The sequence below is a fragment of the Vicugna pacos genome, chromosome 34, assembly GCF_048564905.1.
Source record: "Vicugna pacos chromosome 34, VicPac4, whole genome shotgun sequence".
In the NCBI taxonomy this organism is placed as follows: Eukaryota; Metazoa; Chordata; class Mammalia; order Artiodactyla; family Camelidae; genus Vicugna; species Vicugna pacos.
In genome coordinates, this window is record NC_133020.1 from 577390 (window position 1) to 602163 (window position 24774).

The 24774-nt window shown below is 54.5% G+C and overlaps 1 protein-coding gene and 1 pseudogene across 10 annotated transcripts in view; both read right to left on the minus strand.

The window, feature by feature from the left end:
• The window catches only part of LOC140691241 (adhesion G protein-coupled receptor B1-like), a 38994-nt pseudogene that overhangs the window by 10334 nt on the left and 3886 nt on the right, over positions 1-24774 (minus strand).
• Positions 2605-24774, minus strand: part of LOC140685459 (uncharacterized) — a 181769-nt gene continuing 159599 nt past the window's right edge. For 9 of the 10 annotated variants that reach the window (XM_072954338.1, XM_072954341.1, XM_072954340.1 and 6 more), the window contains one exon: positions 2605-2699. The gene's annotated coding sequence lies outside the window, so the exon portion shown is untranslated. The remainder of the gene's footprint in view (positions 2700-24774) is intronic. The other variant, XM_072954334.1, reaches the window with a different exon arrangement.

Sequence of the window (24774 nt, forward strand, 5' to 3'; positions counted from 1 at the left end):
TAAGAAATTAAGATGGAATGATGAAAACTTACAGTTTTATACATCAAATAAAAAAAGATGGGACTGATAAATGGATAGAGGGCTAGACAGAAACATGACAAAGCACACAGTGTAAAATCTTACCTCTAGCATTATTAAAAAGGCACCAAGAATATCTCCTTTCTTTTCAAATAGTTAGGCAGTGACTTCATGAAGTTGATACTTCTGAGTAATCTAGGGAAAAGGAAATGACAAACCTTCACAAATCTTGTTCACGGAGTCAGAAGATTCTATTAATAATGGAAAAAAAAAACCCGTATAATAAAAAATGAATTCAAACCCTAGAAGTATGCTATTTTACAGTATAATATGCAAATATTTGACTTTCTAGTCTTGGAGTGGCCCATTGGGGACTCTAACTGAATCAAGGTCATTCATTTTTTTTTTCACTTTTTTATTTTAAAAGTTGTTTGTGCACCTGAATTATGTGTACCCACTACACAAAAGGTAACATGAATATATAAACAATAATAATATACACCAGAAATTGACAAGTGTAACTACACACAATATATTTAGAACAAAATGACAATGAAACCACTACACATTAGCCTGTGGGATCTCAATAAAAATTTGTAAACTAAGTTTCTAGGGAGTAAAGGAGAAATACCAATTAAGCCACGATAAAACAAAGAAAATAACTACAGAAAAGAATGCCACAGAATCAACAGAGAAACAACAGAGGCTTTAAAAAATCCCCAATTAGTCTCTGGAAAGACTAATAAAGTAGAATAATACTTTCTTACTAAGGAAAAAGAGAACCACAAATAACACATGAACAGGTTAACAGATCAAAGAAGGAAAAGATGTGATCATCTCAATAAACAGAGAAAAAAATCATTTGATAAAATGCAGCACAGCACCCGTTCTTGACAAAAATAAAAACAATATGAAACACTCTAACTCAAACTGGGAATGGAACTTTTGTAATTTAATTTAAAAAAACTATCAAAATTCTACAATAAAAACCATATTTAACATAAAATGTTAGACACACTGACTTTTAAATCAGGAACAACAGTGCACACTGTCATTGCCTCTTTTCAATAAAACCCCAGAGCTCCTAGACCTCTGCCAGGAGACTGAAAAAAGCATAAGACTGGAAAGGGAAAAACTACCATGGTTCTCGCACAAAATATTATGGTTATAATAAAAATCTAGACACTATTTGAATGAAAAAACACTTCAGCCTCGTTGCTAGATATAAAACAACATGCTAAACTTAGTAACATGCACCAACAGTAATCAGTAAAAAATGTCATTTCAACAAACATCCTTTAGAATGTTAACAAGAAGTGTAAGTATCTGGGAACAAATTTAAGAAAATATGCAGGAGACAAGTAAGATATTATATAAAGTGACAAAGCCTCACCAAAGAGCACAAAGGGCATTTTTAAAAGGCAATCATGGTCCTGGATGTGAAAACAATACCATAACATGTCAATTCTCCTGGAATGAATCTATAAACTCAATGCATTTCTTCATCAAAATCCTAGAAAATGCATTATTTATAAAGGTATGTGACAATGTGATTCCTAAATTGATATGAATTAGTAAGAGACCAAGAACAGCAAAGGGTCTTAAAGAAAAAGAATGACGAGGGAAGAATTTTCTTTCAACTAACAAATCCTATTCTAAAGCTGTTTTCATTAAAATCTGTGTTATTAGTATAAGAAAAGAAAAACGACCAAAAAAACACAACAGAATCCACAGAAACATCTACGTATATTTGGGAGTTTGGTGTATGGCAGTAAAAATAAGGGAAGAAAGGACAACAAACTGGCACGTGGACCATCAGTCATCCACATGGAAAAAATATATAAATCCCTCTCTTGGTCTGCTTACAAAAATAAGTTCCAGATAAAATGTAAAAAGCCAAACTATAAAACTCATATACAAGGATATCCTTTATGCCATTAAAGTAGGAATGGAAATAAGTCACACACACAAAACTTTAACTTTAAAGGAAAGTAGTGATAAATTAAAATGGAAATCACTGAAAACGAGTTTAAAAAATACGCCATAACAGCATGGAAGGAGGCATCTCCAACATAAGAGAGCACTTCGCATTAGAAACCCAGAAATAACAAGAGCTTCGAGAAAAAAGTACAAAGGGCAAACCCTCACTAGGAAAACAGGCCAATGATGTGATCAGATAGCTCAGGGAAAAGAAAACCCAACGTGTCATTAAACACATGGAAAGAGATGCAGTGTCACGAGTGATCAGTGAGAGCCATCAGAACTGGCAGAAATTAAGAAGCCTAAAACAACAAGGCTACGTGTCATGTTCCATCAAATAAAAAAAGACTTAAGTCATCTAAATATCAAGAACACGCAAGGATGTGGAAAAACAGCAAACTAAAAACACGGATGAGGAGAAATTTATCACAGCAATGGAGACCATGCACCATGGAGTCAGACTGTCTGGGTTTAATCTCAGGTGCTAGCACTTATCAGGTATAAACTTGAGCAGATAATTTAATATGAGCCTCCCTTTGCTCATTTATACAATGGTGAATGATTAAGGGAAGTTGACTCTTGCCTCCTGTACACCACTGGTCTTACCTGTATGGTTTCTTCAAGGCGGCAGCACTCCATGCCTGGCGGCATCTCTATAACCTGGTTGGGGCTGAACGGACACAACAGCTCAGTGAACGGCTCTGCAACACACGGTATTAAGAAGTTTGGCAGGGAGTATCTTTGAAATAATCATTGACTTTTTTCGCCCCACATATTTCTTGCCTCTATCTTACTGTCTTAAGAGACAGATCATTCCTTAGAGAACAGAAGTTACAGAAGAATATGAGGAATAACAGAGCTGTTTATTGCCTATGAGTTTTAAACACTCAGTTTTGTAGGAAACAAAAACAATTCATGGCAGAAAGATTTAAGGAATCTCACGGGGAAAGCCCAGAGCAATGAGGTGTACAGGACATGGGCACCATTTCCTGCATAGAAAACAAGGGGAATCAGGAAGCCCTCACAGAACAGCTAACTCGCATCTCTAAGATCGAGCCTGGTAGAGCCACACATAACTTCTGCACCTCAACGTGGAACAGATCAGGGAAATGGTTCCCATTCAGTCTCAGAATGGAAGGGAAGGAATAACATCACATCCAGGTCTCAGCAACACTTGTGCAGGCTGGCTCCCCAGGACCAGAGAGCAACCAGGACAGCTCAGCAGGTGCCCAGTGTACGCAGGCTACATAGAGGACCAGGGAAGTGTCATTCCACATCCCACCACCTCCTAACTCCTTGGCAGCAGAAAACTCCAAAGCACAGACACACTCATGGAGAAAACGGAGAGGTCTTGCATTGCTACAAATTTGGGAACAATAAATTAAGTTGTAAATCAAGTGAGTTATTTAAAATTATACACCAGTACCCATCTTACATAAATCAGTTCGTAGACACAGCAGCACAAGTATATGGAATACGTGGTCCCCGCACTGTTTTCCTAGACAGTGTTTCATGCTCAAATAGGTTTGGGAAATGCTGTCTTTTCCTTTGGGACATCAAAATGCCCATTAACATGTAAAGATGCCCAGTATTTTCCCATTGATTTGACGTGGGAGAGCCTTTTGGAGAAATTGTTGATCAACAATCCTGGGAAGACATCTTAGTAAGCACTGCTCTCAGCTTATCTTAAGTCATAATTTTACCCTTTCACTCACCTACTCAAAAACCTTCACTGAGTTTCAATGGATCTTTAGATTTGGTTTTCAGAAACACTTCTTTTTTAAGAGCCTCCGCAATGCAACCTGCCCTAGTCATCAGTCGTCACTGTTTCCCTGAGTAGCTCCTTTCCTTCAGCTACGTCACACTCTTCGCTGTCCTGAACAAGATACATTCTTGTCGCTAAGTGTAATTCTCAACTCCCCGTGGTCTCTACACGCCCACAAACGAGGTGGCCATTTGGGTTCTACTCTCCCAGAAGTGTCACAGAGCTGCCCCTGACCATTCCAGCTCCAACCAGCTGTTCTCTGATAACACACGAGCATGTCACCCACTTACAAGCTGGCTTCTGTGGTGCTTTGCCACGGCAGGAATGACGCCAGTATGTTTACATATCATTCAACAAATCCAAATTCCGGTGTTGAATGATTGTATTTTGCCTTAGTTTTATATTACTTTCAGTGGCTGGCTAAATGTCTACCCCTAAAAATGAAGGAACATGTGCATTTTTCTCAGAGAAGAAACTTTACATACATTGGGAACGCCTGCAAATTTTAAAACAAAAGAGGCAGAACACAGCCCACAGGACTTCAGTGGGCGGCAGCAAGACATCAGTCTAAGTTAGTTTGTTAGAGAGCACATCACGGTGTTCATTATTCACAAGTCCTAGGACGTACTATCTCTATTTATCATGTAAAAAGTGTGGTATTGGTGTGATGTATTTGGGAAGAATTGTATGCGTGTGTGAGATTTCTTTTAAATAGCAAGATTCTATAATTAAAGGGACAAAAACATGGCTGGACAATACACCTGTCAGTTGTTGAGCCAAGACATGCAAAAGTCCCTCAAATCTGAAAAGGAGACAGAAAGCACAGTAGGTAAAGAAAAGCCGAAGTTCAGCTAATTTGTCCAATGCAACTCCTACAGGATATTCTCGCCATGGGAAAATAGTTAATAAACGTTCCTTTCACCCTCAGGATACTCAAGCACAATACATCCTTGAAAAAGTCAATGTACTAACTTCATGAAAGATGCTACAAACTGATAAACTGTAAAAGGACCAAACTGTCTAATTTAGACTGAAGTTAAGGCAATTACATTTTCCGATAGTGGTCTTTATCACTGCTCCTAAGATCTGTGTAATTACCTGTCAACCTGCACTTAGTGGTCTAATTAAGGTTGAACATTTTCAAAATTGTATTCCAGAAAGAAAGCTATTGATAGGCTATCTTTATGTGAGAAAACTAACTTTCTCCATGGTCATTAATTACTGTGATATACTGAATGGTATATATAAATGTGTGTGTATATATATATTCCATTTAATACATGTATTCGCATGTTATAAAATGTATATTATACATAAGTATATATATGTGTACACATTCAACTTTTTGTTCCATAAAAGCAACATGTAAGATTTTGGGGAGACGGATTATGTAGTTGTAGAAAAAGCCGTCTCTTTCCAGAAAACATTAGGTGATGTCTTTCCTATTTCTCTGTAACTCCCTCTATTCTGGCCAAATGAGCCACTACGGAGTCTAAAGATCTGTAATGAATGGTGACTGTTTTTCACTTTTATGCTTTTCATGCCAACAGCATAACTGGTGCCAGGAAGAAACTGATTTCTCTTCGGCTCTAGACCTAAGTGTCAGTATTCATTCGGTTGGCTTAGCCTTTCCAAAGAATAAAACCATTCCTTTGTCACGTGAAAGAAACACTAGCAAACAAAACTGCCAAAAGAGATATACTTCCCTAAAATGAAAAAAGAAACTACTTTGTGAGAATGGGAGCTTTTCCAAAACGTAAAGGAATAAGACTAGTTGAGGGGAGGAGGGACAATGGGAGGTGTCGGCACTACCCCCATTCGGCCAGGCCCCGCGGTCAGCCTCCGGGAGGGGGAAAGATAAGCTACCAGGTTGCTCACCACCCACCCCGGCGCCACCCCCTCCACACCTGCTGTTCCCTCGCCTGCTCATTTCTTCAGTCAAAGCCACTGAGCTCAGTGGGGTGTAGTGTGACTGCAGTTGGACCTGCCCCAGGGCAGGGGGAGGGCCTGTGTAGGCTGGGGGCAGCTGGCGTCACTCTGGGGAACAAAGGACTCAACTCAGGGTTTGAGCAGTGACAGGGCAGAGCCTGGGGACTTGGGAACAGACAGACATTTGAGGAGTGACAGACCATCCTTGCAGCCATCAGGACAAGGCTTCTCACTGCAACGGGCACACCGAAGGCACAGATCTCCAGGCCAGGTCCCCCAGGCTTTTCTGTGCTGGCGGCACAGACACTGGCAGCGGACCCTGAGGACTTCGAAGTTTCCTCTGCCAGAAGCACACATGCAAGCCCTTCAGAGGAGCTGAGGCCTCACCTGCCTGTACACCTGGCTGCCTTGGGGAGCGTGGGGAAGGGCAAGGGGGCCAGATTCTGAGGGGATTTGGGAGGGGCAGCCCCAGGCTTGATGATGGACAAAGCGTCATGCTAACTAAACACTGGCACTTGTCATCTGCCTCTACAAGGACTGGATCACGTTGTCACCTGCCATCTAACTCTGCTTGGATTAAAGTGTGAGCCACTGCAGCCTCTGACCTCCAACACACCTGAAAGGAGTTCAGGAATGAGGCACTCTGCTCTGGGAAAACTGGTGGAGCAGGCCTTCAGACAGTTAGATATTTTCCAGAGATATTATGAGCCCAAATTCTTGTGTCTCCTCCAATCTGGAAAAACACTGAATTCATCAACGGTGACAACCGCTCCCCCTGACCTGCAACTACCCTCTGCCTAGGTGTGCGCTTCACCGCGCACACAACTCCCTCTTCACTGAAACCACATGTAACACTGAGCTCTCCCCTGCCTCCTCAGAACAGCTTCTCACAGCTCTCTGGGACACTGTCTCCTGGGCTCTAGTCCTCTTTTTGCCCCCAATAAAACTTAGCCCACAACTCTCACATTGTGTCGTTTTATTTTAGTCAACATTCCCTAAACAGACTAAGAAGTGGGGCCCTGGGGCTCCCCAGGCTTATGGCGCCCAGCCCAGGAGACCCCAAGGGAAGGTAAGGCGGGGAACTGGGTGCCCCCGGGAAGGTGCCCCCTCATCAGGCAGGATTGGTCCCCGTAAAGGTGGAGGGTCAGCAATGTGGACGGGGTGAGTTCAGTGGAAATGGGAGCAGAAGACGTGCAGACTCCTTAGAGGTCTGCTGCCCTTGCTTTCCGAGGCCCCTCACTCCCTGCCAACCACCTGCCCTACCCGCTTGATACCACAGTCCCGACTCCCAGCCCCGTTACCTCTCACACAGTCACAGCACCCTGAGTCTGGTCTGCCCCGCACCTGCCACTAGCTCACCCACCCAACAAATGGTGCCTGCGATCCTTCACGGAGGCCACTGGGACAAGGACAACTGAGTAACACACATTTCCAAACCATGTAAGAGCTGGGGCTGACAGACGCTGGGCACAGGGCCAGGGAGCAGGTCCTTGCAGAGGGGTGACCTGCAGGTGGTAGGATGGGCCCCGGGAGTGCGACAGCAAAGGTTATGTGTCAGGAGAGGCTGAGCTGCAAGCCACATAGGGCCGGCACCTCCACTCCTGGGAACACCCATCCTGGCCACACGGCTGTCACATTCGACAGTCCCCTGCTATCAGGCCACAGTCCACCCTATGCTTAGGGAACATTCAGCTCCGAGTCCTTAGGGAGGCAAGTGCCTGCACATGGCTGACATCATCCTGGGCATTAGCAGCTGTGAAGGGAGCAGGTGGGAGCAGCAGTGATGCCTTCTCACAGGTGCCCCTTCCCTACCCGCACTAAGGCACGTCCCAAACACAAACACTGCTCCCCGCCCAGCAGTGGAGAAGGCGCCATCCTCCCCTGACCTTCACTCTCACTCATTAAGATGTCTGTATGGCCGACCCCAGCAAGGACCGCTCCTGGCCCGGGCCCAGGGCAGAACAGAAGAGACCTTGCACTTGCACCTGTTGACCACTTCCCAGGCTCGGGTTGGGTGCCCTGGGTTTCCATCCTGCCTGCACCTAACTGCAGGACACCACCCTTCCCCCTATGGGCTGTGGTCCCCACAAATGGGAGTCCCCAGGGGCTCTGGTCCCCTAGGGTTGTGGCATCCCTGCCCTCTCAGGGGCTGGGTCTGCACCGCTGTCTCCTGTGGTCCTGCAGTCTGCAGCCCTGGACCCTCCAGAGAACCAGCTGTTCGGGCTGGCAGCCCAGGAGGCGGGCAGCTGCTGGACTCACTCAAAACTTGCAGGATGGCAACGCAGGCTCTTTGGCCTCGGCCTCTCCCCCATCAAGTGTCCCCTGGCTCCGCAGTCTCTGGTGGCGACAAGCAAGGGAGCATGCACGGGCTCCTGACCACCAGCACAGGGACAGGAAGCTTCTCCTTGCCCCTTTCCCCATCTCTGTATTACCAGCTTCCCATGCATTTTATCATTTAATCTTAGAAATAATCCACAGCTCAGCTCTGTAAAGAAAACTGAGGCTCAGAGAGGTGGGAGGATTGCCGGACGCCACACAGCAAGACAGTAGGAGGGCCAGGATTCCACTTTTTCTTTGTCTCGCCATCTCACATCCCCTCCACATCGCCAAAGCCTACAGCATTTGAGCAGTGAAATCAGGACTGAGAATCACAGACCTGAAAGGAACCCTCAAGGATGCTCTCACACCCAGACCAAATGGAGGGGGGCCTCCCTAAGGCCCATTCAACACGAGGGCGGAGCCTGATCAATGGAGGTCTCCCAGGCCATTTGCAGAGCCTTCCAGGCTGCCCTGGGCATCAGCCAAGGACTGGCCCCAAGCAGGACATGTGGGTTGTGGTCTCTGACTGGAGGACCCTTAGTTACATCTTAGGCACACCCTGACCTGGCAAACGTCAGGGGATCCTTGGCCACCCTCCTTTCAGTTACACCTCTAGGACACATCCTCATATACCCACAACATCTGGAAGTTCTTCCCCATGTCTGACTGAAATCCTTCCTGCTGCAGAGGACACCTGTTACCATCTCTGCGACACAAGCAGCTCCTTCCTTCCTCAGGCACACAGGGACTGCTCCCACATGTGGGAGACCATTTGCTGCCTCTTGTCTGAACTTCAGAAACTTGGAATACCTGGGTCATGGATCCAGGCCCCCACTCTTGGGCTCAAACCTGAGGAATCTAGGTCAGTGACATCTGCTCCTCCCCACTCCCCAGGTCCAGGGTGACAGAAGGAGCTGGGGCAGGGGCCCCTCCCAGCACCAGGAGCTTGGAGCTCCTCCCTGCCTGAGTTGAAGGGGGGTTGTAGGGGGCCCCGGGCCCCTCAAATCAGAGCTCCCAGAGTAGAGGCTGTGCCTCCTCCATCAGACCAGGGTCTCCAGGAAGGCCCAGCCACTGCCCACTCCTCTGCAGGCCACCAGTTCCTCACCACAGGCTCCTCCCACCCCACTCTGGCCAAAGCCCCCATGTCACCAAACCCCAGGGACAACCACCTGTCCCTTTCACTCCACTTCTGAGCTCTTCTTCTGCCCTCAGTCAGCACCTCAGGGCCTGACCCTGAGCTGGGACCTGAGTTTCCTCTGCTGCTCCCCAGCCCTCGGATCCCTTGGTCAGTCAAGAATACAGCCAGCAACCTCCTTCCACCCCCACACCACCCCCACCCACCCACCTCACTCCCTGGACAGCCGGCCACCCGATCCCACATCCCCCCCGATGCCAAGTTGTCCTTCACAGCGTGTCAGGCCAGTCACTGCCATGGTAAGCTGCCCCTCCGGTGGTGTCCGAGGCCTGCACACCTGCCAGCTGCATACCACCTGCGGGTCCTCCCATCTCTGCCCAGTTCTCCCACCACGTGATGGCCTTATTTTCCTGCTGGCATCATCCTCTGGGAGGGTGGGAACAGAATCTGGCTTGCTCACCACGCTGCCTGCACCCCAGTAGGGGCAGAGTGCCCACCCAAGACTTGCTATGCAGGAACAAGTGAGGCCCCGTGGCCGGGCAGCATGGCCCCTCCCTGCCCCTGCAACCTGGCGGCAACCTCCAGGACCCCCCCTCCTCCCTCCCAATCATACCCACACGCCCATCAGCAACCAGCCTTCATGTCAAAATGCACTGAGACTCTCACTGCTATTTTCCATTCCGTAGCCACCACCCCGGTGGGACCCACTGCCAGCCTCCGCCCTGCTTGCCTCTGCCTGTACCCAGCACAGTGCCATCATCGGAAACATGACAGGACACATGCTCTGCTCAAAACTTTCCTGCTGCTCCCTCCTCACTCAGAAGAAAGGTCATGCTGCCCTCAGGGACGCCACAGGCCCAAGCAACTGGCCCACCTTCCCTGACCCTCCCCACTTCCCCCCTTGAGTACACCCATCCAGCCACACTCAGACAGGGAACCCCAGCTCCCTGCAACCCCGACCTCGGAGACCTGCCTCATTCCGACTTCAGTCCCTGTGCGGGGCCACAGCCTTATCCTGATGTCTCCTCAGGTGGTCACTAAGAGAAAGCAGCCTGGCTCCTGTCACCAGCTACCAGAGGGCAGTAGCCTGGCACCCACCCAGCTCAGAACGCCCCCCAGGGGACCTCCCCTGGGGCCCCGGTGTGTCAGAGCCTGGGAGGAGGCTCAGCCTGCAGCTCCCCTGCCGTCCTGCTCCCTGCAAAGCTCCCTGCTGGTCCAGCCCAGCCCCATGAGGGGGAACTGGACAGCTGAGGCTACTGCGGGCCACTCAGGGCTGAGCTGCATCCCCTGTGAAGTAGGCACACATCTTCACCCTGCGTGCTGTTCAGGGAGACAACAGGGATACAGGGCTCAGCACAGGGCCCGGCACGCTCATGGGAGATCAGGGGACAGTAGCACAGACTGTGCGTGGAGAGCGCAGCCTACCTGCCCGCCCACTGAGCCTGGGCCTTCTTGGCATTCAGGATGCCTCGCGCAGGCCCACAAAGCAGGTGTTGTTATAGGACTGTGGGCATCAGGGTCCCCTGGGGTTTGATGGGCTAATTCACACTGGAGTGGGAAGGACTCATATCTGTCCTCCCACACAGCACAAAGAAGCCAGGATGGGTGCAGCTAGCCCCACTGATGGAACAGGGAGCGGGCAAGGTGCCTCTATAGACAGGGGCTTCTAGGAGCCCCTCTAAATGCCTCAGCTGGGCCTTTGGGCCCCCGAAACCACCCGTGCCAGGTACAAGCGCCGCTAAATCACGCTTCACACGTCCAGAGTGCCAACCTCCCACCTCTGCCTATCGACTTCCAAGCCACAGACCAAGGCTTCTGCTGTGTTGCCTCCTCCAGGGAACCCACCTGAATGAGCTGTGAGTTCCTGAGCAGTGCACCTGGCTCCTCCAACAGGTCCTGCCTGGCTGCTGGGCTGGGGCTCCCTGCCTGGGGCCCACCTCCCGCAGCAGCAGGAGATCATCAGGGCTCTCAAGTCCCCCCGCAGTCCCGGCGGCCCTGCCCACACACACCAGCTGGGATGGAGCTGCTCGGGGCTCAGAACACAGGTGCCCTCTCCTGACTCCAAGTCTTTATCTTGGCCGTTCCCTCTGACCATATCCCCTCCTGTCCCCTGGCTGACTCAGCTTCATCCTTTAGGGCTCTCCTGAGGCCCTGCCATCTCCTGGCAGCCTCCTCAACCTCCCACTTTGTGCCCAGCTCCCACCTGACCACTAGCCTGTGAGAACCCCCCTCCCCGGGCAGGCCAATGTCTGCTTCCCCGGATCAGTGCCATGTCCTCTCTGTTGGACGGTCTAGGGGCAATGCTTGTGACCCGAGAGAATCCTGCGGGGTGGAGACGTGCCTGACTTTGGTCGTGCTAAGTACGCTGCTGGGTGACAGCCATGCACCCTCAGGCGTGTTCCTGCCCATGGAGGGCGGGCTCTCCAGGCACTGACGATGTCTAAGGCCCACCTAGCAACCACGGGTCTATGACCAATCTCCTGGCTCCCACGTGGTGCCGGCCATGCTCTGAGTCAGAGCTTCCAGCCGCTGGCCTGTCCCAAGGGTGGAAACCTGGCCATCCTCAGGGTCTAGTGGCTCTTCATCTGACCCACCCCACCCACCAGGGCAGGGCCACAGAGCCAAGGCAGCCTGCCTGGCGGAACAGGAACCCAGCAGAAGGGGGGCCCTGAGCTCCCCAGCCCTCCAAAGACGTGGTCTGCACTGTGGGTGCCAGGGTCCCACAACCCCAGGGCACCTGCTGACTCTGCCCAGCTCAGAGGCCTGCACCCCTGCCTGAGCCCTTTGTCCCTCACTCAAACCTTCACCTGGTGCACCTCTGGCCCAGCTCTGTCCAGCCAGCCACCTACTCATGCCAGCTGTGGGGCCAGCCCCTCGACACCCACAACCCATCACGCTCCAACCACTGGCGCAGCTGGACCTCAAGCCAATAGGTCACTCACTCAGCAAGTGCATGCCTGGCCGGCCTGGTCAGGCTGCATGCTGGGTGCTGGGCACCTGCGTGGGCGCCAGTAGATCCCAACCCAAACCTCCTCACCTTCACCAGCCCAGCTCTGTCTCCTCCAAGACACCTTCCCAGACTGCGTGGCCCCATGAGCGCTCCCCTCTTCCCTCCCACCCAGCCTCCTCACCTACTCCACCTCATTAATTGCCCCGGGTGTGTCCTGGTTCCCACAAGGAGGGGGGCTTCATATTGTAACAGAGAACAAATCTGCCTCCACATTGGATGTGCTCCTTCAGTTTTAACCACTGGGCCCTGTTTTCCAGGCTCAGTCTTGCCAGCTCTGCACCTTTTGGGAAACAATGTTGCCTTTAGCCTGAAATAGACAGGAGAGCCTACTCTCAGGGCTCTGACCTCTAAGGATGCCAGCACTTCTGCACTTCTGCAGAGATGGCAAGTTGCAAAACAGAATAACCTTTGCTTTGTTGGAGGTTTACAGGAACACCAGGGCCTGGCCCACATGGACAGCTGCAAGAACAAAGCATTCCTACAGCAAGAAGTTTGCAACAAAGAACCCCACCCTCTCTCTCTCTCTCTCTCTCTCTCTCTCTCTCTCTCTCTCTCTCTCGCTCTCACTTTTTTTTTTTTTTTATAAAAGAAGCCTGTATTCTGACTGGAGCAGGATGGTTCTCCAAGACATTGGTCTGCCATCCTCTTGGCCTCCTGGTTTTCCAAATAAAGTCACTATCCCTTACCCCAACAACTCGTCTCCCGATTTACTGGCCTGTTGTGCAGTGAGCAGAACGAGTTTGGACTCGGTAACAATTTCCCCCGAATTGCTGAGGCAACCCCCAACGCCACCTTAACTGTCACCACAGCGTCCACCCTCATGGTCCTCACTGAAACCACCACCAGCACCATCACCACCACCGTTACCACTGCCAGCACCAGCGCCACCAGTATGATGACCTCATCACCATCACCACCGCCACCATTACCACTCCCAGCGCCCTGCAGCTGCCCTGCGCACCCTCCACTAGTGCAGGCATCCTCCCAGAGCTACCCTGCGCTGTTCCCCAGCCTGTCCGGCAGATCCTGTGAGCTCAGGGCTGTCCACACTCGCTGCTTACCCTGACTGTCAGGCCTCACCCCTGACGCTCAAGTCACTTGGGAACACCCCACTCATAGGACTGCATGCCCCTACCACTGACACACACGGGGCCTGCAGGGGTCGGAAAACACAGGGACCAGATGCAGCCAGACGCAGCCCTGCAGGAGACTCCTGTGCCCTAAACTCCACCCAGGAATGCTCCCCACACCCAGATGCCCCCTGCCCCTGCCACAGCAGTGTATCCCGACCCTCACGCACATGTCTGTGGTCCCACCACACAGGACCCCGCCCAGCCCCCTAGACACCAGGGAAACCACTGGCCCAGCAGCCACCAACAGTACCCTTCAGCCAGCACAGGAGAAATCGGGCTGGGAACTGGCTGGCTCTGACAGTGAGCTGGACACCCTTCCGCTTGCCCCCCCTGGCCTGCCTCTTCACTGCCCTCTCCAAGGAAACCAGGGACAGGGATGGGGCAAGGCTGTTAAGGGGCCCAGGACATGCACTTGGGTGAGGACCCCAGGGAGGGGGCTGGGCCTGGGTCCTGAGTGTCCCCCAGGACAGCAGCAGGGCTGGGGTCGGCCCAGGCAGGGAGAGAGCAGACTGGCATGACCTATGGGGCCACCCTGGGCCTGTCAATGGCACTACGTGCCCCAGTCTCCTAAGCCAGGCCGGCCTAAAGGTGCCTGGAGTGAGTCAGGTTTTGAGATAGGACCCAAAAGACTGTGCGGGAAGGTCACACCCTCCACCAGCCAGTCCCAGTGTCTGCTCTGCCAGCTCAGTGAGGGTGCCAAGTGCCCACTAATTAGGGAAACCCCAACCCAACGGTACAGGAGCCACTTAAAGGACTTCTGAGAGCTTTTGTGGTTGCCGTGCATGTGAACCCAGGAGAACAAGACACGCCTACGTGGGATTAGCGTCAGGCAGAACACCTCCTGAAACGCTGGCATAGCAGGAGGAGCACCGTGGAGGGTGTCTGGCCCAGGCCTGGCCTGTACCGACGTCCCTACGCTGGGCCTCACCTCCACTGTTTTCAAGGGATGGCACAGCAGGTGATTTCGAAAGATCTTGCCAGCTCTCACTTTTGTGCTCTATGTAACTCTGGGTTATTCATTTTTAAAATGGGAACTGCACAACACATGCAGCCGCCATGAGTGAAAGACCCAGCGAGCTGTCCGATCAGAACCACAGGAAATGAACTCCCTGGATGTGCTCCTGGCCTTCCTTAACCCCGGCACCAGTCCATCCTCCTGGGCCCGTCCTCCACCCACCCACCCAAACATCTGGGAATTCTGCAAAGATCCCCTTTCCCTTCCTAATGGCCCTGCTCCCAAGGCCCTCACTACCATCGGCCAGCCTGGTGAAGGGGTCTTGGGGGGATGGGGACGTGAGCCCTGTTGGGAGAAGTCACCTCATGTGTACAAGTTGAGCCCGTGTGTGCAAGTGTGTGTGTACAACTGGGGGTGAGACAGGCAGGGGTTTTGTGCTGTGGGTGGAAACCTCTGACTCAGACGTTCCAAGACGAGCATGTCACATGGCTGACAGTTGCACATGGCTGGAAGAGGGGGGGCCCTCCAAGCACATAACACGTGCATAATTACACACAGACGCACACAAGTGACTGCAGATGAGACACGGAATCAGGGCTCAATGTGTAACCAGAGTCAAGACTCAGGGTGTGACCAGTGACCAGGACTCAATCTGAGTCCGGAATCTAGGCTCCATCAGTGACCAGGGACAGAGTCATGGATCACAGTCTATGGATCAAAACATCAAGTACTACTCAGATGATGGTCACATCACTGACGGTGCTCAGCCTCCAGCGGCCCCCCAAACACACAAAATTCTGGAGACACGTGAGAATCTTTCTCACCCAAACACACACAAACACAGGCCCATGAAAGCACAGACCCAATCTCTGGACTCACTGGTGGAAGCCGACCTGGGGTCCTGTCCCTGGTCCCCACTTTAGGAAACACTTGATTCCTCTGAGCCCGTTTATGTGAGGAGTGGCTACTTGGGCATGGAAGGAGGTTCCGTCCAGCAAAGACCAGAGCAAAGGGGGAAGACTGGGGGAGGGGCAGTGACAGACCCCACCCTCCCCTGCCTAGCCCTGGCCTTTGGCCCCAGGCTGTCCAGTTCTGGATCAGATACCGCACTCCTCATCCTGAGCTGGACCACGGTCCTTCCTAAGCTTCGGCTTCCCCAGATGTAACAGACATAGTTAGCCAGGCTCCTAAGGCCGTACCCAGGACTGAACCGGGAGCTTGTGGGCAAAATGTGTTCTGGGGCACCTTCCCGCTGGCCTCAGAGCCCTGGGCCCAGGCACAGAGACCCTAACAGTGTCATCTACTCAGAGGTGACCTGGGGTGGGCAGTGGGTGGGCCCCCCACACCTGAGGTGGAGGCCATGGCCAGTGATAAGCACCCCATGGACCTGGCTGCAGCCCACTCCCCATCACCTCTCTGACCCCACCTGCAAACAGGCTGACTCTGGTCCCGAGCATGGGAGGCTGAGGCTCCCAGAGGGTGGAATCGGCCCCAGGTCACACAGCCCTGGGGACTGCGAACTTCACACTCACTGGGCTGGCCAGACTGCTCACAGCCTGCTGCCCTGGGGGCCAAGGGGCTGGGTCCACATCTCTGGAAAGAAATTTACCACCAAGATCTTGAAACTCTTCAGGGGACTCAATGCCTAGGGAACAATCAGAAATGTGAGCAGAGCTGTCTTAGCGAGGGTGCTGGGCCACTGGGTGAATGGGCACCCCCAGGGCACTGCAGGCAGCCGTCGAACAGCCAGTGGGGAGGGTTTCCGGCCTGTGGGGAGGGGCTTGTGCTGACATCAGGGGCCAGATTAAACGGACCTGCAGTCACAGTGTAACCTCCCATGATGGCCAGCCTGGGCCCTACAAGCACATGGGCCCTCTTTCTTCCTTTTTCTTTTTTCAAACTTTTTTGACACTCCACTTTGAACAGAGAGCTTGCACCATGTGCAAAACCCAGAGAAAAGCAGTTGACTGCAACCAAAGCCAGAGAGCCAGTTTCCCAAGGCTATGGGGTCCGCCCCTGCTCTCCCCCAGCCCAGGCCTCTGCCCCAGCCCATCTTCACAACCGCAGACCCAGAGTTGGAAAGGGCAGTGGAGTCTGCTATACGGCCCTGGACACTTCCACCACAGGGTCTTTGCACTGCCTGCTCCTTCTGCCAAAATGCTTGTCCCCAGACAGCCACGTGCACAGTACTGTCAGGCCTCTGCTCAAGCACCACCCCACAGAGGCTTCTGTGAACCTGCCCTGAAAGGCACCTCACCCCACCTGCCACTCGGTATATTAACTCCACTTCCTGGCCTGTGCCATGACCTGACAGTTTCACAGGGATCCATACGTTCCCACTTTCCTGTCCCTCCTCACTGGGGATCAAAGGAGGCTGAGGTCTTGAGTGATTACTGACCACCAACAAGGCAGTCCTCCTAGAGCAGTACCTTGTCAGGGGTCAGTAATCACTGAAGACCAGATGGATGGATGGGAGGATATGTGGATATGTGGATGGGTGGATGGATGGGTGGGTAGATGGACTGATGGATTGGGGGGCTGGATGGGTGGATGAGTGAGTGAATGGGTGGATAGATAGGTGGGTGGATAGCCAAGGGAGAGGATGGATACAAGGTGGGTGGGTGGATACTTGAGCAGGCGGACAGATGGACAGGTGGATGGAGGATGCATGGATGATGGTCACATCCCTCCTGGACAACTTCCATAGTTGCTGACACGCAGCCCTACAAACTGGCCCCACACCCCTTGCAGCCTCCCCCCCGGCACCCATCCATCCTCCTCTCCAAGGTCGCCTACTCGTCCTGGCCTCACGTTCCTCCTGTACCCTCTAGCTTCCACACCTTTGCTCAAAGTGTGTTTCTGCCTAAAGACCTTCCTCCTCTTCTCTGACAGAAAAACACATCCTCCTCTAGGGTCAGCCAGTGTGGGAGCCTCCCTGACCTCCCTGACATACCTCCATCACTGCACCACGCTCAGCAGTAGGGACTTGCCACACGTACCCCCCGGCCCACAGGTGGGCCTGGGGACCGGTGGAACCAGGGATGAGAGAGGCGGGTGGTGACAACGACATGCAGCTCATACAGACCCACCCCAATGGACACCAAACCTCTAGGGGGGAGGCCCAGCCACCACCAGGCCCATGTGACACATTGGGACTCGGTCACTAAGTTCTCTCCCACACCCTGTCACCACAAAGCCCGACCTTCCTCGCTTCTGGATGCTGCCCCCATTATGGGGCTTTTGCACAAACTCTTCTCTGTTACTACGTAGCCCCCCACCTGTCTCTTTGCTTCCTTGTGTCTGACAGGACACCTGGTTCTGGGCACCCACGCAGGGCCCTGTAACTCTAAATCACTGTCTGGTCAGTCCAGCCCGGTGCCCTATGCCTCTCGTTCCCCCTGCTGCAGCACCTGGCCTGGGCTGGTGATACCGCCTGACAAGGAACTGGCCAAGGGCCCCAGAAGCCACCCCCTCTGCTTCCCATCTGATCACTCGGGGCCTCACCCTGCTGCGCCAGTCCTTGGCGGTGCTCTTCCAAAGCTACACCACCTGCCTGTAACCTGGCCGGTGTTGGGGGGACCACCACACCCCTCTGGATCCCCAACCGTGGACTTCCCCGGGTGGGGTGGTAATCCAACTGGGAGGGACCCTGCCGCCTTAGACCCTCACCTGGGCAGGGACACCGTGCAGGACAGAGTGGGGGAGTCAGTGGCCCCCGAACCTGAAGGCAACACCCCTCCGCTGCTAGGTCGGCCTTCCCACAGGCCCACGGCCCTGAGGACACAAAGTGCAGATGAACCTGCAGGTCAGTTTCGGCCCACAGACTACAAGTCTGGTTGGTGGTGCCCTGGGAGGGAGGGGGAGCTTTCAGGCCACCTGCCGGCCCTACGGGCTCCAACCAACCATCACTGCAGGGCCCAACCTGTGCCCAGCGCTCTGCCTACCCTCTTCTTGCAGAGTAAGAGTTTGAGGGGGAAGAACTGAGACCCAGCATGGGGAAGGGACTGGCTCAGGCCCCCAAGCCCTGCTGTGTGGCCTTGGGCAGCTCCTGTCCCCTCTCGGAGCCCGGATGGGGAGCAGTAGCTAAAGCCCAGTTCTAGATGCCCCGGTAGCCACTCCAGCACCTGGATCACCTCGGAGACCGCCTCCCCAAGCCGTCCACACTGAGCCTTTGCCAGCTGCTCCTGGGCTTGGAAGATCGAAGGGTTGGGTGCCATCACTTGCAGGTACCAAGGACTTCCCATGCCAAGAAAGTCCTCTGCAGTCCCCAGTCATGGCCATGGATGACTTACATCCGCACAGTGTGCCACTGGGGACACAGGGTTATGTCAGAGTACAGAGGGCAGAGGAGGACCCTGGAGAGATGGGCTAGGCTGGGTAGGAGACCCCTGTCCCAGCCTGACCATTATCTGGATGTTTGGGTAGTCGATAGAGACACAGCGGATGTAGGTGGGGGCTCCCAGTAGGTGATACCCTCCTCGTCCAGCTCACAGCATCACAGGATGAGGCCTGGGGAGACGGCGGGTCAGCTCTGTCTGCCGATTCGCAGGTGGGTGCCCACCTCAAGCACAGGTGTCCCCACCCATGGCTCCCAGGCACAAGCCCCTCCAGTTGGAACCCTTAGCGCCAGAAGCAGACACTTGCCCGTGGACACATTACAAATGACCCAGCACAAGGGACAGGCCTCCCTAGGTTTCTTTCATTCAAAACATTTCTGAGCAAATGCTTCAGGTCGGGCACTGCACCAGGTCCTGGGACATGGCAAGAGCCACACCTTCAGGGACCCCACCTGCGTGGGGGCAGAGACCTTTCCTATCCAGAGCCCTGGCAAAAACCAATAGCCCGGCAAGTCCTGCTCAGTTCCACCCATGGGGTCAGGGGACCCGATGGCCTGGGTGTGCCGCAGCAGGCACTAGGCAGCCTTGGGGCCGACCGACGTCAGGTGTCGACTGCCTTAAACACGGGCACAGCCTGTGACCCAGAACTTACTCCCAGGGAACCAGGCACAGTTGCACACACACACAGCGATGACCCTAGGCAACTGCCACAACCCTGTCACCCAACAGAAGCCACAGGGCAGGATAGGACACCTGCTCCACCACATGGTACAGAATCAAAACGAGGGGAAATGTGGTCGTACACGCAGACAAAAGGTCAGACAAGTCACACCATCCCGCGACCTGGGTTTTCTTCACTTTACTTCCTTGGATTTGCAATACGCTACCCAGACATGTATTGTTCTGTAAACAAAACACGCCAGGGGGGGCTGCAACCACAGCTGGGAACACACAGCCCCCACTAGGGGGAGGGGCCCTGGGGGGACAGGGAACCCACAATACACGGGTTTTACAGAAAGTAAACAGAGGCTCAGGGAGGGTCACTTCCTGAATGTTGCACAGCAAACACAACTCCAAACCTGTGTGCACTCTTCAAATATGAGGGGCAAAGGACATCAACGCTTTGATGTGCCAAGCCCCTTCTGGCAGCGCTCTCTGCCTTTTCCACACCTCCCATCACTCCACAGGGCTGCACCGGGATGAAGACCACCGCGTTCACAGCCAACTTCCTACTTAGTGGTCCTGCACGCCAACGGCTACTGTGTTAACGTCTCTGTGCCTCAGTTTCCCACGTGTCAATGGCTAGCTCCCTAGGGCACTGCACTAAATGGCTTCATGCAGGCACTGGCTCCGGCTGAAAGCTCAGGACACGGTGGTCCTGAGCCCCCGTCCCCTCCCACCTGTACAGCCTCGGCTTCAGGGCACGGGCTGCCTGGGCATGGTCTGGCCATGTTACCTGTGCTGACAGCACCTTGGACCAGAATCTCAAGGGCAGGAGTCCCCCACGACACCCAGCCCTCAGTCCTCACCTGTGGCACTGTGAGGACATGGGACTGCGGCCACCTCTGACCAGGACCTCCTCCCAGAGCACAGCACCGAAGCTGTCCTCATCACAGCTCTCACAGGGCTCTGCCCAGGGGCTGGGACGTGAGTGGGGGTGGTGACAGGAAGAGCAGGGGATAGCTGGTAGCAGGGCCAGGAAGGCCAAGACCCCTCCAGGAAATCCACCATCACAAGGGGAAGTCATTTCCCAGGAGAGCTGAGCCCCACGCCCACCCAGTCTCTCAGGATGCCCCTCCCCAGAGTCCAGCTATGGGGTGGGGGGACCCTCACTGGGACACCGCCGGGTGCTGCATTGCTGGTGCTCATCTTGGGGGCGCTGGCTGTGTCCCCGAAGAAGGACCCTAAGCAGGCACGCTCCCCCTACTGTGTGCCACCACCGCATGTGACACTGCATCTGCTTCCCGACGCCCAGAGTGCCACTTCCTATCCACTGTGGGAATGCCGCCACGCATAGAGAACAAGGAGGATGCAGGTACTGGAGCCACAGGGATGAAAGGGCAGGAAGCCACGAGAAGAAAAAAAACTGAGACCCAGAGAGTAGAAGCCAAGCTCAGCTTGATACAGGATAAAACAAATGCCTCACACGCACTCGTCCCCTCACCATCACCCCACTGCCCCCGGCATCCCCAAGGACACTGCAAGGTCCCACAATGAGATGCCACGCAGTCTCACCCCTCCCTTATGGCTCATGCCCACCAGGACCGCACCCACAGGTCCCTCGGCACGGCCCTGACCTGGGCACTGCTGCAGGAAGCAGTCTCGAGTTTCCACTTAGTGGCCCTGGCACTCGGCGCCCCTGTACCAAGGCCCGTTGCACATCCATGTGCACTGCTGCCGGCCCAGGGAGCAGCTGGCGGAGCATGGGCTCCAACTTGTCTTTCAGGGATGACCCCTCCCACACACGGATCTGGGACACAGCAGCCCGGCGGTCAGGAGACAAGTGTGGGCCTAGACAGGATTAGTAGTGGGGTGTGATGCAGAGGCCGGGCAGGGAGGGGCAGAGATGCCAGGGAAGTTGGGGTCCGGTGCCCACCCCACTTCCCCCTGGAGGCTCGGTGCCCTCCAGCTTTGTCTACAGGCAGCTGGGCCAGGGTCTCCACTGGCTTTGCATCCAGGTCCCCAGTGTGGGGGCTGGAAATGGAGCTGGAGCCCCAGCTAGGTCTAAAGAGTGAATGAGTGAATGAACGAATGAACGAAAGACACCCCTGGCCATCCAACACTGCCTTACACAACAGGGTGATGGGGTTGAGCATGGTGCTCGGGCACTCTTTCCTGGGCACAGGTCCTCAGGCCCCGCTGCCCTCTCCCCGTGGTCCTCGGTCCAGTTTCCTCTGAGCATCAGTCTCCTCCTCATCCTGCTCCTGCCCCAGCCATGACCTGTGAGCTCTTTCTCCCACGCCCTCCAGGGACAGCAGGAGTGATCAAGCTGTTGCAGCTGCTGGCGGAGCATCAAGCTTAGCCTCCCCCACACCCAGCAGAGACTGGCTGCTGAGGGCCTCCAGGACCCTCTGGCCACCCTCCTTTAGCTCTCTCCTAGGTCTTCTCCATCCTGGCCCTGTCCCCCCAGCAGTCATGACCTCATGCCCCCAAAGGCCTGAGCCCCTTAGTAGCCCCAGTGCCACTGAGGACACGATGAGGGACAGCCTCTAAACACTGGGGAGCCATTGAGGAGTGAGGAGTGGAGAGGCCTCACATCTCGGGCCAGCACTCCAGGCTACGCTGATGGGCTCGGGAAGAGGCTGCTTCACCCAGGCTTTCAGTCCAAAGGCCACACTTAAGTTTCCCAGAACACTCCGTCTGCGAGGGACCCTGATGCCACCATCCTATTTATTCTCAAGGTCGCCCTGAGGCCCCTGACCTCCCAGCAAAGCAGGGTCAGGGCAAACTCAACAAGGGCACGGAGCCTCATGAAGCACCTACCGTGGGCCAGGCTCAGGCCGGGCCAGGCACCCAGCATGTGCTGACGTGGTACCCATGTACCAGGAACCAAGGAGATGGCACTGCCAAGGCCCAGCTCTGGGACCCACACTAGATCTGGGCCACTGCCCCACACCACCTACTCCGCCAGGGCTGGAGCAGGGAAGCTGGGCTGCCTGATGGCAGGTCACACCTGGCCTGGCAAGAGGGTCTCCGGTGCCACTTGGAGCCCAGCTTCTCTGTGGCCCCGGGGAGCAGACCCACCTCCTGGAGTGAGAATGAGGACTGTGTAGATCCCAGAGGGTGGGCTCTGGAGCCAAAGGGCCAGGGTCACGTGGTGGCCCACCACCCACTGCCATGGGCCCGTCAAGTACATCCCACCCTGGCCTCACACCCCTCATCTGAGGACGGACTGATGCCTGAAATGGTAAGAGGTGACAGGTGTGGGCACGTTGCTGGGGTCAGAGCTGATCCTAGGGAACCCACTTTGATGGCCAGCAGGTTCAGTGTCCAGGCGCTCTGTTCTGAGGAGGGTGGCTGGAGAGGTGCAGAATCCCCTCCCAGTGGTCCCCGTGCCTGCACTGGGAACTGACCATCAAGGGGGACCTGATGAATGAACTGGAGGCTAGGAAGGGACACCCCTAACTTCCCATATTTGGAAGCCGGGGCTCCTTCTCCCTGCTGAGTTATGCAGCAGCTGAGAATTCCACACCCCCCCCCACGCCCTCGCAGAAACTTTCCTCTCACAGAGCCCACCCTCTCACCGGCCCCACTTTCCCCTGAACCCAGAGGCAGAGCCCCTCTGCCAAACAAGGGATAGGTAGGAGGGGTGGCTGCAACCTTACTGGGGTGGGCGTGGACTGTGCTTGATCCCTGAGTTCCCAGCTGTGCAGCAGAGGCACAAGGAGGGCCACAGGGCAGGGGCAGGGCTGAGCTCTGCATGGACCCTGACTCTGGGGGCTGGGGGGCCGAGGGGCTGGCTCTGAGCCACATCCTGGGACTGGGCTCAATGCCTTGTGATCCCACAAGGGAGGCCTCTCTGCTCTCAATGTTCAGATGGAAAGACACGAGCCTGTCCACGTGAAGTGATGCCATTTCCCCCATTGAGGAGGGCCAAGTGGGACTGGGCCCCTAGTTTTCAAAGAAGGTTGCCCTCCCCAAGGTTGGTTCTCTGGGGAGCACCCTGGGCAAGGAGTCCTGACTCCCCCCTGCGCCTGGCTCTGTGCTGGTCACCTCAGCACACAGAAGCCTTGAGTCTCAGTCCACCCAGGAACCAAATGTTCACTTCACGTACAGCAGAGACAACTGAGGCTCAAAAAGGGGTGGTCCAGACAGCCAGGAGGGTCTGCCCTGGAGACGGTGTGGAGGCCCAAGTCTCAGAAGACAGGTAAAGCCAGGGTCTCAAGGATATTGCACAAATAGGAGTTCACTTTGAACTGGGAATGTCGTGGAAGAACCCTGGGGGCCGGGGTGCAGGAGAAGGGGACTAGACCAGGGCCTGAGGGAAGTCAGGGACCCCCAGGACTGCCTCCATGCGCTCAGGAGAGGGCAGGTGAGCGGCTCTAAAGGTATGACGGCGGAGGCTACCCAGACATCGGGCCTTCATCACTGCCACTTCGCTCGGGTGACCGCAACAGCTCTGTGACCACGCCCATTTGGCAGATGCAGAGAGAGGCCAAGTTACCCCCTAGGCTGACAAGGAGAGGAGCTGGGATCAAACCCAGGATCAGATTCCATGTGCTCCGTTCGCTGGCCCCCAGACTAAGGCTGCATGCCAAAGTCGACCACAGGGCCCCCTGCTTGGCACTCTAGACCTCAGTGGTTTCCCCTGCTGAGCCATCCCACCCCATCACACTGAGACAAAGGGACAGAGGCCTGGGGTCCAGGAGACAGGACTGGAAGAAGGGCCAGGGTGGGCACGTCCTGCCCATCCCCCTTTGCTGCCCCAGCCCAGTTGTCAAGTGGAAGCCTGAGTGACATGGAAACTGGAAAGGGTGGGAAAGAGAGGATGCCCCTTGGTTCCCATGGCAACTGCTGCAGAGCTCAGTCTTTCAGGATAGACTCAGGTTAGGACTCAGCTGCTAAAATACCCATTATTTCAGGGCTCGTTACCGTGGTGACCCAGGTGGTGAGGATGTGGTGGGAGGAGGCGGTGGAGAGGAGGGAGGGGTCAGATCAGGAGAGGCCTGGCAGGAGGCCACCGGCTCAGAGGACAGACTACCCCCGAGCCTAGACATGAACCTGGTCACACACTGAGCCCTGATCTTCATCACAGGCTGACTTCTGATCCTGGACACAGGGTGCCTGGCCCCAATAACACACAAGCCCTGATCCTGGTCACAAACCACCCCCCGACCTTGGCCAAGCTTCCATCACAGAGGGACACTCAACTACTGGTGGCTGCTCCGCATCACGTATGGACCCCTGACCTTGGCTGTGCTCCCCTCACAGAGGGACAAGCAGCGAATCGTGGCTTCTACTTGTTATCACTTTTATATCTTTAACGTGTGTCCCACTCACAGCTGACACCTGACAAATGTTATTCAGACTAATGCATCCACAATGGAGGACTGTCCATAAGGACTCCTGGGGCCCACAGTGCTGGGCAGAGGCTCTCAGGATCCCCTTTGCTGGGTGGCCACAGGGCTCCTGGGCTGGGTGGGCTATGAGGGGGCAGCAGACAAGTGGGCAAGGCTGGGGGGTGAGCTGCCCC